This window comes from Solanum dulcamara, chromosome 8 (genome assembly GCF_947179165.1).
Source record: "Solanum dulcamara chromosome 8, daSolDulc1.2, whole genome shotgun sequence".
In the NCBI taxonomy this organism is placed as follows: domain Eukaryota; kingdom Viridiplantae; phylum Streptophyta; class Magnoliopsida; order Solanales; family Solanaceae; genus Solanum; species Solanum dulcamara.
In genome coordinates, this window is record NC_077244.1 from 3,515,114 (window position 1) to 3,527,627 (window position 12,514).

General features: G+C 34.1%; 1 long non-coding RNA gene across 1 annotated transcript; it reads left to right on the forward strand.

The window, feature by feature from the left end:
* Nucleotides 1-7,288: 7,288 nt before the first annotated feature.
* LOC129901689 (uncharacterized) lies at nt 7,289-7,739 on the forward strand. Its single transcript, XR_008769905.1, has 2 exons — nt 7,289-7,408; nt 7,506-7,739. It is a non-coding gene; the product is annotated as an uncharacterized LOC129901689 (long non-coding RNA).
* The last annotated feature ends 4,775 nt before the right edge of the window (nt 7,740-12,514 follow it).

Consider the following 12,514-nt stretch of genomic DNA (forward strand, 5'->3'; position numbering starts at 1 on the left):
ACCCAAATTAAAACTTTCCCTTCTATTTGAACTAAGAGAAGACAAACTAATGCAAGCACAAACGCTGTTTGGGGCAGCAAATAAATTACCACAATAAATATAACAAGGTAAACTAAATCAACAACACAAGACACCAAATTTACGTGAAAAACCTCTTCGATGTAAAGAGTAAAACCCACGAGACTAAAAGCTCCACTATAATCAACAAGAGTTACAAAAGGGTTCTCCAAAATGGCCACGAAAAAAGTGCCAAACAAATAGCAACAACAACTACAAGATAGCACAAAAAACTAGAGAAGTAAAAAGAGCAAAATCACCAGAATGCAGCTACTATTCATGAGCTAAAATCTGGAGCTACAGGACTCCAAATACATCTCTGTCAGTTTCCAATCAAACATCAAGTTGAAAGGAACAATTTGTCCAAAAATCAGCTCAATCGGATAAGGAACGAAACGAGAATCGTGATTTGAAAATGGTTGCTAGGGCTGAAAATGGGGTACGAAAATCTGCACTCTTTACTCACTTTTCTCTCTGTGTGGCTGCTATACTCTCTTGTTAATCCTTCTTTTGATTCATGAAAATAATACCTAGAAGAGTCTTACATATGCACCATAAGAATTGGGCTTATGGGCAAAAATGGGCTAGTCCAAATTTAGGGGCAGATCTAGAGAGGCGTGAGGAGGTTCACTCGAATCCCTTAAAAAAAATTACACTGTATATATAAGGTAAATTTTCAATATTTATGGTTATATAGTAAATTTGAACCTCTTGAACATAAAGCAAAGTGTAGCGCAGTGGTGCTAGATAAACCCTCGCATCCGCGCTCAGGACCCTTGTGTCCAGTGTTCAAATCACGTTATGGGCATATATTTTTTAGATTTTCTTTATTGATTTTGGGAACAAAAATTAGCTGGCCCATCTTTGATCTTTCACCTTTTTTTTTCTTTTTTTTAAAAGAAGGGACAAAAAAATTAAAGGATCCCATTTTCAAAAGCTAAATCACTTTTCATCTTTCCAAATTTCTAAATCACTTTTTTTGTTTTTTCCTCCCAAATTAAGAGTCAACTATTAAAATCATCTCACATAATTTTATTGTTGTTGATTTATTTCATACCCAAAGAGGACTAATTTTTTTGCTCTACTTAGCACATTTTTTGTTCTACCTAGCATCCTAGTTCTAGATTGACACATTGTATAGGGGTAATTTTTTGTTTTACTGTAATTACTCCTATTAGTTTCAGGTCTCTTGCTACATAATTAGCTTTTTGTATCGATAAACTTTATACTACTACTTCCCTTGAAATTGTGTTTCGTTGGCTTATTCCTACGTTTTATTTTTCGAACCCCTTAAGTGAAAAAATCCTGGATCCACCACTGTTCAAATTGGACTTTTATTTATCCACATAAGAAGGGAAAAAGATGAAAACTCACCAATTCTCCCCCTCCCGACTATGTGGAGGAGACCGTCATCCCGACGATCATGCAGCATTCCTCAAACTTTCTTCTTGACAAATCTTTAGTCATCATGTCAGAACCATTATCATCCGTATTAATCTTCTCAAGTTCAAGCAACTTAGAATCCAACACATGTCGAATCCAATGGTATCTCACATCAATGTGTTTAAACCGACCATAAAATGTAGAATTCTTGCCAAGGTGAATAGCACTTGTATTATCGCAATAAAGCACATACCTCTCCTCAGCACAATCAAGTTCCCCCCAAAGTCTTCATCCATAGCAACTTTTTACAAGCTTCAACAACAACAACAAGCTCAGCTTTTATAGTAGATAAAGCAACACATTTTTGCAACCTAGATTGCCAAGACATAGCTCCCTGCAAAAGTAGTCAAGTAGCCTGAAGTAGACTTATGAGTATCAACATCACCAGCCATATCTGAATCAGTGTAACCACAGAGAATAGGCTTTCCTGTTTCAAAACATAAATTCAGACTAGAAGTGCCACAAAGATATCCCATAATCCACTTTACAACATTTCAATGCTCTTTTCCTGGATTAGAAAGAAAACGGCTAACAATACCAACAACATAAACAATATCCAATCTTATACACACCATTGCATACATCAAAATACCAATGGTTGAAGCATAAGGAACTTTCTTCATATCTTCATTCTCACCATCATTGGAAGAACAATGTTTCATGCTCAATTTGAAGGGCATAGCTAAAGGTGTACTGACAATCTTAGCTTTGTTGATGTTAAATCTATGAAGTACTTTCTGAATGTACTTCTCTTGTGATAACCACGACTTCTTGGCCTATCTATCACGGATAATCTACATGTCAAGAATCTACTTTGTTGGTCCCAAGTCTTTCACAGCAAAAGACTTATTTAACTCTTGCTTTAAATTTTGAATCCTGCAAGCATTTTGACTAACAACAAGCATGCCATCAATATAATAATAAAGTCACCATCAAAGAATTTTTGCACAAAAATACAATGGTTTGAAGAAGTCTTCTTGAAGCCCTGCTGACACATAAAAAAAAACCAAACTTTCGGTACCATTGCTTGGGAGCTTGTTTTAGACCATACAAGCCTTTCTTCAATTTGCAAACATAATTCTCTTTTCCCTTGACTTTAAAGCCTTTCAGCTGCTCCATATAGATTTCTTCATCTAAGTCACCATGGAGAAAAGTAGTTTTAATATCTATTTTCTCAATTTCTAAGTCTAGACTTGCAGCCAAGCCTAGAACCACGCGAATGGATGACATCTTTAAACTGGAGAGAATATTTCATCAAAATCAACTTCCTTCTTCTAGTTAAATCATTTCACAACTAATCTAGCTTTGTACCGTAGAACTAGGTTGCCATCTTTATGTTTTACCCTGAAAATCCACCTGTTTTTCAAATCTTTTCTAGTTTTTAGGTAGCTCAACCAAATCAAAGGTGTGACTATCATGTAGAGACTTGATTTCATCTTCCATAACATCAAACCACCTTTCTTTTTCATCACTTTCCATGGCCTCGTTAAGACTCCATGGTTCTCCCCCGTCAGTCAAGAGTACATAATCATTTGAAGGATAACGAGATGAAGGTATTTTCTCTCAAGTAGATCTTCTGAGAGAACTCTCTGAAGCATCAATAATAGTTGGTTGCTGACCAACCACATCATCTTGCACTGGAGCATCGACATTATGCTGTTCATTCTAAATATGGTCACCATCTTCATTATCAACTTGATTTTCATTATTTTAAAGATTTTATTCATGTGCAATAGTCAAAGGAACTGGATCAATATCAACTAAGCTCTCACTGCTCTGAGAATCAACTTTGTCAAGATCTTTAATTATTTGGTCTTCAAAGAATACAACATCACGACTTCTAACAAGTTTTTTCTCAACTTGATCAAAAAAACGATAGCCAAATTCATCTTGATCATAACCAACAAAGATACATTGCCTAGTTTTAACATCCAACTTTGACCTCTCATCCTTAGGAACATGCATAAAGGCTTTACACCCAAATATTTTAAGATGATCGTAAAAAACATTCTTACTAGACTAAACTCTGCCTGGGACATCACCATTCAAAGCAACAACAGAAGATAAATTGATAATATAGGCAGGAGTATTAAGTGTTTCTGCCCAAAATAAATATGACAGCTTAGCATCTAAAAGCATACATCTAAACCTCTCAACTAGAGTTATGTTCATCCTCTCTACCAAATCATTTAGCTGAGAAGTCTTTGGAGGAGTTTTCTGATGCTGAATACCCTGCTCTCTACAATATTTATCAAAAGAATCAATATACTCACCACCATTATCTAAACGGATGGATAATTTCCTCCCCATCTGTCTCTCAACCAAGACTTGAAAATTCTCGAACACATCAAGTACTTGATCCTGGTACTTCAAAGAGTATACCTAGAGTTTGCGAGAACGATCATCAATAAAAGTCACAAAATAAAGTTCACCACCATAAGACCTTACTATAAAAGGACCACACAAATTAGAATGTACCAATTTCAGTAAATCAAGCTTTTTTGAAGGCAGATGACTCTGAAAATAAACCCTTTTTTGTTTACCGGCTAACCAGTGTACATATTTCTTCAAATTTGCATGTTTCACTCCAGAAAGAAAATTCTTCTTAGCCAAATTATCAATCCCCTTCTCGCTCATATGAATCAGCCTTCTATGCCATAACTCTAATGAAGTATCATTCTCCACCAAATTTACTGAGCCTCTGAAAATAGAGTCCTAAAATGCATACAAGTTAGATAACTTGTTACCTGGAGCCACAATCATTAAACATTTAGTAAGCTTCCACTGTCCAGCACCAAGGGTATTAACATAGCCCTCACCATCAAGGTTTTCTAAAAAAAGCAGATTCAAGCGAATATATGGAGCATGCTTGACATTGTTGAGAACTAGTCTCGAACCATTATTACTTTCTAGATAAATCGTGTCAATGCCAAGTACCTCAACCTCATTATCAATTTCCATTTTCAATATTCCAAAATTACCTAGAGAGAGAAGAAAGTAATTCCTTCTTTGGCATGACATAAGAAGTAGCACCAGAATCCACAAACTAGCTATACTCACCACAAACAAGATTAACGGCATCTTCATCATAAGAAACAAGAAGATCATCCTTAACAATACTAGCAATACGATTTTCATTATCATTATCTTTCTTTAATTATCTTATATCTCTCTTGTACCTATAACAATATTTCTTGATATGCCCATTCTTGTGGCAATAGTCACATGTAATATTCTTGTACTTAGACTTTGACTTGCTTCTACTTTTATCTTTGTTATTGTGACCTCTGAACTTGCTTTCCCCCTGTCTTCAGTAACCAAAACATCGGAGTGTGAAACTGAAGAAGATGAGCCTTGAGATCTTCTTCTCATCTCTTCATTTAAAATACTACTCTTAACATATTCTATAGTTACCACACCATTGGTAACATAATTAGTCAAAGAAACTCGAAGAGTTTTAAAGAGTCTAGCAGAGTATTAAGAAGCCAGAGTCCTTGTATTTCTTCATCGAACTTTACACCCATTCTGGACAGCTGATCAAGGACATCCTGAAAATTATTTATATGATCAGAAATATGATTGCCCTCTTTATATCTTATATTCATCAATTGTTTCAACAGGAACAACTTGTTATTTTCAGTCTTCGAAGCATAAAGTGTCTCGAGCTTATTCCATAAACTTCTAGCATGTGTCTTATTCACAATGTGATTTCTAACATTATCTTCAACCCATTGTCTGATATAGCTACAAACTTTAAGTGCTCAAATTCTCAATCTTCATCATTCATAGACTCGATTTTATTGAAAGCAAACACAGATAAATACATTTTTTTGACAAATAGAAAATCTTTCATCTTGCCTTTTCAAATATGATAATTGCTAACATTCAAACACACCATCTTGCTCATATTTGACCCCATCATTAAAATAGACAATCAACAACAACCAAGGCTCTAAAACCATTTTGTTGGGAAAGGCAAGCACCAAATAAAGGTGCACGATAAGGCAATAGCGAAAGAAAACCCAAATCAAAACTTTCCCTTCTATTTGAATCAAGAGAAAAAAAACTAATGCAAGCACGAACACTATTTAGGGCAGCAAATAAATTACCAAAATAAATATAGCAAGGCAAGCTAAATCAACAATACGAAACACCAAATTTATGTGGAAAACCTCTTCGGTGTGAATAGTAAAACCCACGAGACTAAAAGCTCCACTATAACAACAAAAGCTACAAAAGTGTTCTCCAAAATGACCACCAAATAAGTGTCAAACAAAGAGCAACAACAACTACAAGATAACACCAAAAACTATAGAAGTAAAAAGAGCAAAATCACTAAAACACAGCTACTGTTCACGAGCTAAAATCTGGAGCTACAAGACTCCAAATCCATCTCTGTCAGTTCGAATCAAAGATCAAGTTGTTCAAAAATCAGCTCAATCAGACAAAGAACGAAGCGGGAATCATGATTTGAAAATGGCTGCTAGGGCTGAAAATGGGGTGTGAAAATCTGCACTCTTTTCTCACTTTTCTCTCTATGTGTGGCTGCTATAGTCTCTTGTTAATCCTTCTTTTGATTCATGAAAATAAGACCTAGAAGAGTCTTACATATGCACGATAAGAATTGGGCTTATGGGCAAAAGTGAGTTAGTCCAAATTGAGCTTTTATTTATTCACATAGGAAGAAAAAAAGACCAAAGACCAACACTCATGACATGTGACTAACAATAATAGGAGTTTAGGGAGGGTAGAATGTATGTAGATCTTATCACATCCTCATGCATCATGGAGGAAAAGAGAATATTTTCGGCAGATATTCGACTCAAGTGCATCCAAGTACAAAAATGAAGAAAACATTGTAGAAAAAATAAGTAACTTACTATGGAAGTAGTACAAAGGATACAACAAAAAAGATGATTATATTTTAAAAAGTTAATGCTTTTTGGTTCCTAAAAAGAGAACTTGATAAATAAGAAATGACAATTCGAATTATTGTTTTACGAGTTTGAATCCCTACTATAAATGTTGCACAAGTAGCAAACTTTTATCTATGAGACATAATTTGTTATTAATTGAGTAGGTTCATTATCTCTAACTTATTAAAATATCGTGTACTCTTACTTCATAGATAAATTTAAAGGTATTTTACTTAAATTCCATAGTGAAAAAGCTCAATTATAATTTATCTCAATTTTTTTGGTAATTATCCGAATTTCCTCTTTTTTTCAGATTTCTGATACATACGAATGACGCTGATACATCATAATTTGATACATAAGTCCTTTTTATGATACATCGCTAGTTGATACAAACCAAACATTGTAATATCAATAAAACTTATGAATCAGCTTATAACACCTAATATTTCATGAACACAACAAAAATAACAGTAAAACTTATGTTTTACTAATACATTTTGTGTTTGGTTTGTATCAACTAGCAATGTATCATGAAAATGGTTTATCTATCAAATCGCGATGTATTAACATCATTCCTATGTATCAGAAGAAGATTTTTTGAAATTTTTACAAATGATAGAAAATAATTGAAAATATTGGAATATAAGGTGTGTAATTTGGTAATTTTTCCTAAATTTAAATTACCGCCTACTTGTATCACTTTTTAAAAAAATCTTTATATCGGGCTTAAAGTGAAAGATTTATCCCTTATGGGTCATTCTTGCAAATCCATCCACTCAGAACCACGCGATTGGGCCTAAATAACTGGACCCAAAACGAATTACATTCTAGGCCCATCCGTCATCCGCATATCTCACGGCTCTAGAATTTCCTATATAAGCCATCTAAAACCCTAATCCCCATTGTACAGCCGCATCTTTTCTCAACAAATTTGCTCTGAGAAGTGAAGAGAACTCTTCGATCATCACCGATTCAGAATGAGAGCTAAGGTAAAACGAGTTTCGTAGCATCAAATTTCTCCATTTTCACTCATTCCGTAAGTTATTTATGCTCAATTTCATCAGAATTTTTTTTCGTTTTTTACAGTGGAAGAAGAAGCGTATGAGGAGGTTGAAGAGGAAGCGCCGAAAGATGAGGCAGAGATCGAAGTAGAACCACATTACGCAGTTCTCAATGGTTCTATGGTTAATCATATGTAGCCTCATGCTGTTGAAGTTTTAGTTTGAAATTGCAGTAACAATGAGTGGTGATTTTATCCTATTGGCACCGAATTCAGATTCTGATATCCGTTTTTTGCTATTGATTTATGTTTTTTATTAATTGTGTTTTTATTGCTGGCGTTGCTATTTATATCTGTTTGGAGTTTACTGAAGTGGAGTATTAGTTATTGGCGTGCTTGTTCTTTGTTTGAATTATCTGCATCCATATTTGTTTGCTAAATTTTTTCATAAGTTGTGGTAGCTGAAACAGAAAATATGGTATAGATAGTTAACTAAATGATTAAATTATGTATTATATTCGTTTTAGTGTTTACATCATGTGTTATTATTAAATTGGTGGTCTTTTCAGCTTCATGAAGATTGTTAGTTGGTTGATGATGTTTTGGCTGATTATCAAATGCGCTTGTTTTTTAGTATTGTTCGATCCTAAAACAAACGAGCCCGGTACATCATCATGCTCTATGATAGATATGGTCTGGTTGAGATGACAGTTTATAGATTTTACACAATGAAGTAAATGTGTTTCTATATGTTACAAAGTTTTTTAGTTTTGTGGAAACAGACTTATGTGCGAGTTTGCTTTAGCATTGTGTAAAACTTGTTTGAAGTTCCTGATTGAAAAAGATACTAAACTGAGAAGTTATTTGAAGTTCGAATTGACATTTTAGTGAAGTTCAAATTTTGACTATAGTTGGGATACCTATACTAAATGAATATGAAACATGTTTATGTGGTTTGGATGCTTAGCAACTGAATTCTTAGACCTGTTCTTATGTGGTTGTAAGTTCAAGTAGCAGACATACTGAAATGCATCAATATGGGCAGTGAGTATCTTTGTAGTTGACCCTTTGTGATTGGTGTGTAGTAGTAGTAGTAGTTGAATAATAATTTCATGAAATGTTTCGAAACTTGACCATAGTTTTGTACCAGGAAGTAAAATGAGATTTGCTTTTCCAGTGTTAGCCTAGTAGGTGCTATCGTTAAGTGTCATGAATTTGATATTGTATTGTACGGATGGCATGACATTGTTGTTCCAGACCGATATGAAACTGTGTTCTATGAGACGGTCTCCAGCTTGAAGGATGAACGTTTGATCGTTTCCTTGGTGCAACATGGATATTATGCCCTTTGCTTTGGGTATGATAATGGGAGGGTTTAGAATATTCACTTTGTCCTTCAGTTTTACTGCAAGAGAGCTATCTTTTATGGACCCGATTGATCATTTTATTTACAAGAGTGAAGTAAGAGGTTGTATTGCCTTGTCTGGATCTTGTATTTGAAGTGGTTGTTGCGTTATGTGTATGCTGCCCGCAGGGCCTCATGGCCCTCAACCACTATAACCCCTAATTGACAATCACAATTCTACTACTATAAATGATTTAGTAGCTGGATTGTGTGCAACTGAGTTTGTTTTAACATTAGGACATCGATAGTGAGCTTTGACATTGTTATTGGTCAATTGAGTAGAATTGGTGATGAAATCGTGTCTATAGAGTTTCGACCAAAGTGAATATTCAACTTATGGTGGAATTGATCATTGTTTTGTAGTTGTTACAAACTGACTATAAGTTTTACCTTCTTTTTACAAGAGGTTTTTATTTTTACATATAAGAGATGATTTGTCCAACATTGGTTGTATGTGGAATAGTTGGTCTTCTCTTATATGCTCTTCGGTAATTTTGTTATGATAAATTAACGTTTAAGATTGAATTAAGTTCGAAGTTTATTTTGGATGACAGAGATTGTACATCATCTTTAAAGCTATACATTAGTCCTCAAAAACACAATTTGAGTTCAAGTAGGAAAGGTCAGTTATTTAAATATGATTATTTTAAACATAATTTATTTGTAGTGATGTCAAAACCGAGGGAAGGGGGTAAGCAGCAGGGGCAAATAAAGGCTAAGCGAAAGTTTTAACCTCATCCGCCCTACTTTGCTTAATATTCTTTTCTATTTTTCAACTTTGTTGACGCTGTCCTGTATCAATGAAAAAATAAGGGAGGATTTATCGGTGCCATCTAAAGCTAACATCAATTTTTATTTGGACACTTCAATTATGTTTTGTATATTTTAGACGCCTTGTGTCAAGCTCTGTTGTTTCATTTTGACAATTAGTTAAATATGTAATGTATGTATAAATACTTGCTAATGATGAATCAAATAAAGACACATGACATATATAGCAAAATAATTCTCAAATAATAATTTTTTAATAGAAAAAAAATGGCCAATGACTAGATGATATATGGCATATTTTACCCAAAAAATTAAAAAATTAAAATTAATCTAACTCCGCCCATTTTGTCTTCTCCACCCCTGCCCACCTTAACCCCAACCCCAACCCACGTCATCTTCTCCAGAAACATTTTCAAGGATTTAACTAGTTCGCAAAATTTATTTTACAAAAGCATGATTTTTTCTTCTTTATTTATGAAAAATCAATTATTAATTAAAAAAGGAAATTCGATGGATTTGCGATCACCGAAAGTTGCATGACGCACATCGTAAGTTACTGAATGTGTTCAAAAGTATTGATTCTATGAAGATGACTTTAAAATGATTTGGAGAATCTTAAAATTTAGTTGATTTTTCTCAAACTATTTTGAGGAAGAAAGAGCAACACAATAAGAAAAGTTGTTTAAGCTTGAGGAAATCTCTTGGCGCTAGAATTCATTTTTTTGTCTGTGGCATCATCAAATCAAGGAGTATAAAGTTTTGGGAGATGGTGGCTGAAAAATGGGGAAGAAGAAGAAAAAAAATTTAATTAAGTCTTTCACGTTCTGATAATTGATTAAACCATTTGTGAGTTTAATACAGGACTGCAAGCAAATGCTGATAAAAGCTCCATCTATATTGCGGGCAAAATTAGTATACTTCCCAACTTATATTTCATAACCCCTTACACTTTGTTTGCATGGTTGTTACGTATTGCATTGTATGTATATGTTGAGAGTTAAGGGAATGTATTGAATAAATAGGGAAATTGGTGTTTTTGTTTGGGGCGATGGAGGAGTATATTGTAAGGGTGTGTTGGATTGTAGGAATTAAGGAAGGGTCAGTTAGTGGTGTATTGGTATAGGTATTGCATATTAAGTATTGTAAGTGGGTTTGGGGTTTTTGTTTATAGAAAAAGGAGTCAAAATGGGTTAGATTTATAATTAGCAAAATGACCAAAATATTTCAATTTCTATTATAGCCAATCGCATTATAAATTTAATCGAAACGAAATTATTAGTTGATTCAACTATAATTTAAATAAGATGAATTCACTAATTAGTTAACGAGTTTTTTAATTACAACTAAATAAAGTGATTAATTTAATTATGAACTAAATAAAATAACTCAAAAATATTTGTTTTTTTGGATTTTAAAAGTAATTACTTTAATTTGTTTAAAATTGAAGAAACTCGATAACTAATTTACGTTGTGGAGGGTCAAAATTGGGTGTCAACAATTGTCCCTTTCTTTGGATAGGATCGATGAAGGAGGTCCTGGACAAAGAAAATTGACAAATTCAATTTTGGCCTTCTACATCTTCATCTTTCTGAAAGGGGGTTGATACAGACTTTGGAAAATATGGCTAGACTCCGGTGTCGGGTTTCCTACATATCTCAGGCTATATGAGAATTCAGGTCACTTGTAGTTCAAGACGCTTGATTTGGCGCATGAATTTTAAAGAATACAAAAGTTATTATGGAGTCAAATTATGAAGAAACAAAAATGCTCGGGAATGAGACTGAGAGTGATTGTTGGATTACAACCGCGTTTTCAACATTTAGCCTGCCTACATATCCCTGGACTTCAGAATGAGGCTGTTTGTAGTTCAACTCAATCGGCTGAAAAGGAAATATAGTATGTTAAGATAACCTTCAGTTCTGGAAGAGTGACAAATAAATCGAGTATCAAAAAGAGGCTTGCAACCTTTTAGACATGAATGTGGCGCGCTTCACACCCATAATTAAGAACATACGTGGACATAATTTCTAAAGCTTTTGGTGTATTGTCATTCGGATCGAAAATTTTGCTTCTGATAAGAATTAGAAGTTTTTCGAATGCGAAACTGAATTTGATAGACACAAGAAAAACCCACATGCCTTATGATAGGGGTGTGGTTTTATTGTGCTGGAAGTTGCTCCTCAGCTCGCGTCCTAAGAGTTTGATACTCCTCTTCGGACTACGTCCCGGTTTGCTGCTAAGAGAAAGTTCTACGTTGTGTTGCATTCTTTTTGATGTCGTCCGTACTTGTGGTTTGATCGAGAATCCATCTTCTTGTATACTCTCGATAAAGATTGAGAAAAAATTCATTAGTATAAAATAAAATTCAAATGGAGAGGTAGTGCCGTTACTATGTTGGCACGTATTCATCTCTTTGAACCTTTGACGTCAGCTTCCTTCAGTTTGATGTAAAGCAAATAACGCTTATATTGCTTAAATGGATATGATGCAATATGCTAATGTAATGCAATATGTTGATGGCCTTTTTGGCGATGATGTAAAGTTGATGAAGTTTTTATAATGGTTTAGAGATAATGTCACTCTTGGTGTTGCAGATGATGTTCCTCTGGTAATGTTATTATGTCATTTGATGATATAGCGTCAATAACCCTCTGGGTAATAAATATGGTGTCCCTATGGGTAATAAATACTATGTCCCTCTGGGTAATAAAGACAATGTCCCTCTAGGTAATAATATTATCTCTTTAATAATATGACATCAATGACCCTCTAGATAATGAATATGAAGTCCCTCTGGATAATAATATTATCTCTATGATAATATGGCATGAATGGCCTTCTAGGTAGTGAATACGGTGTCCCTCTAGATAGTAATATTATCTCTATCGATCATCCTTAATGCTGAAAAATGAAATATGA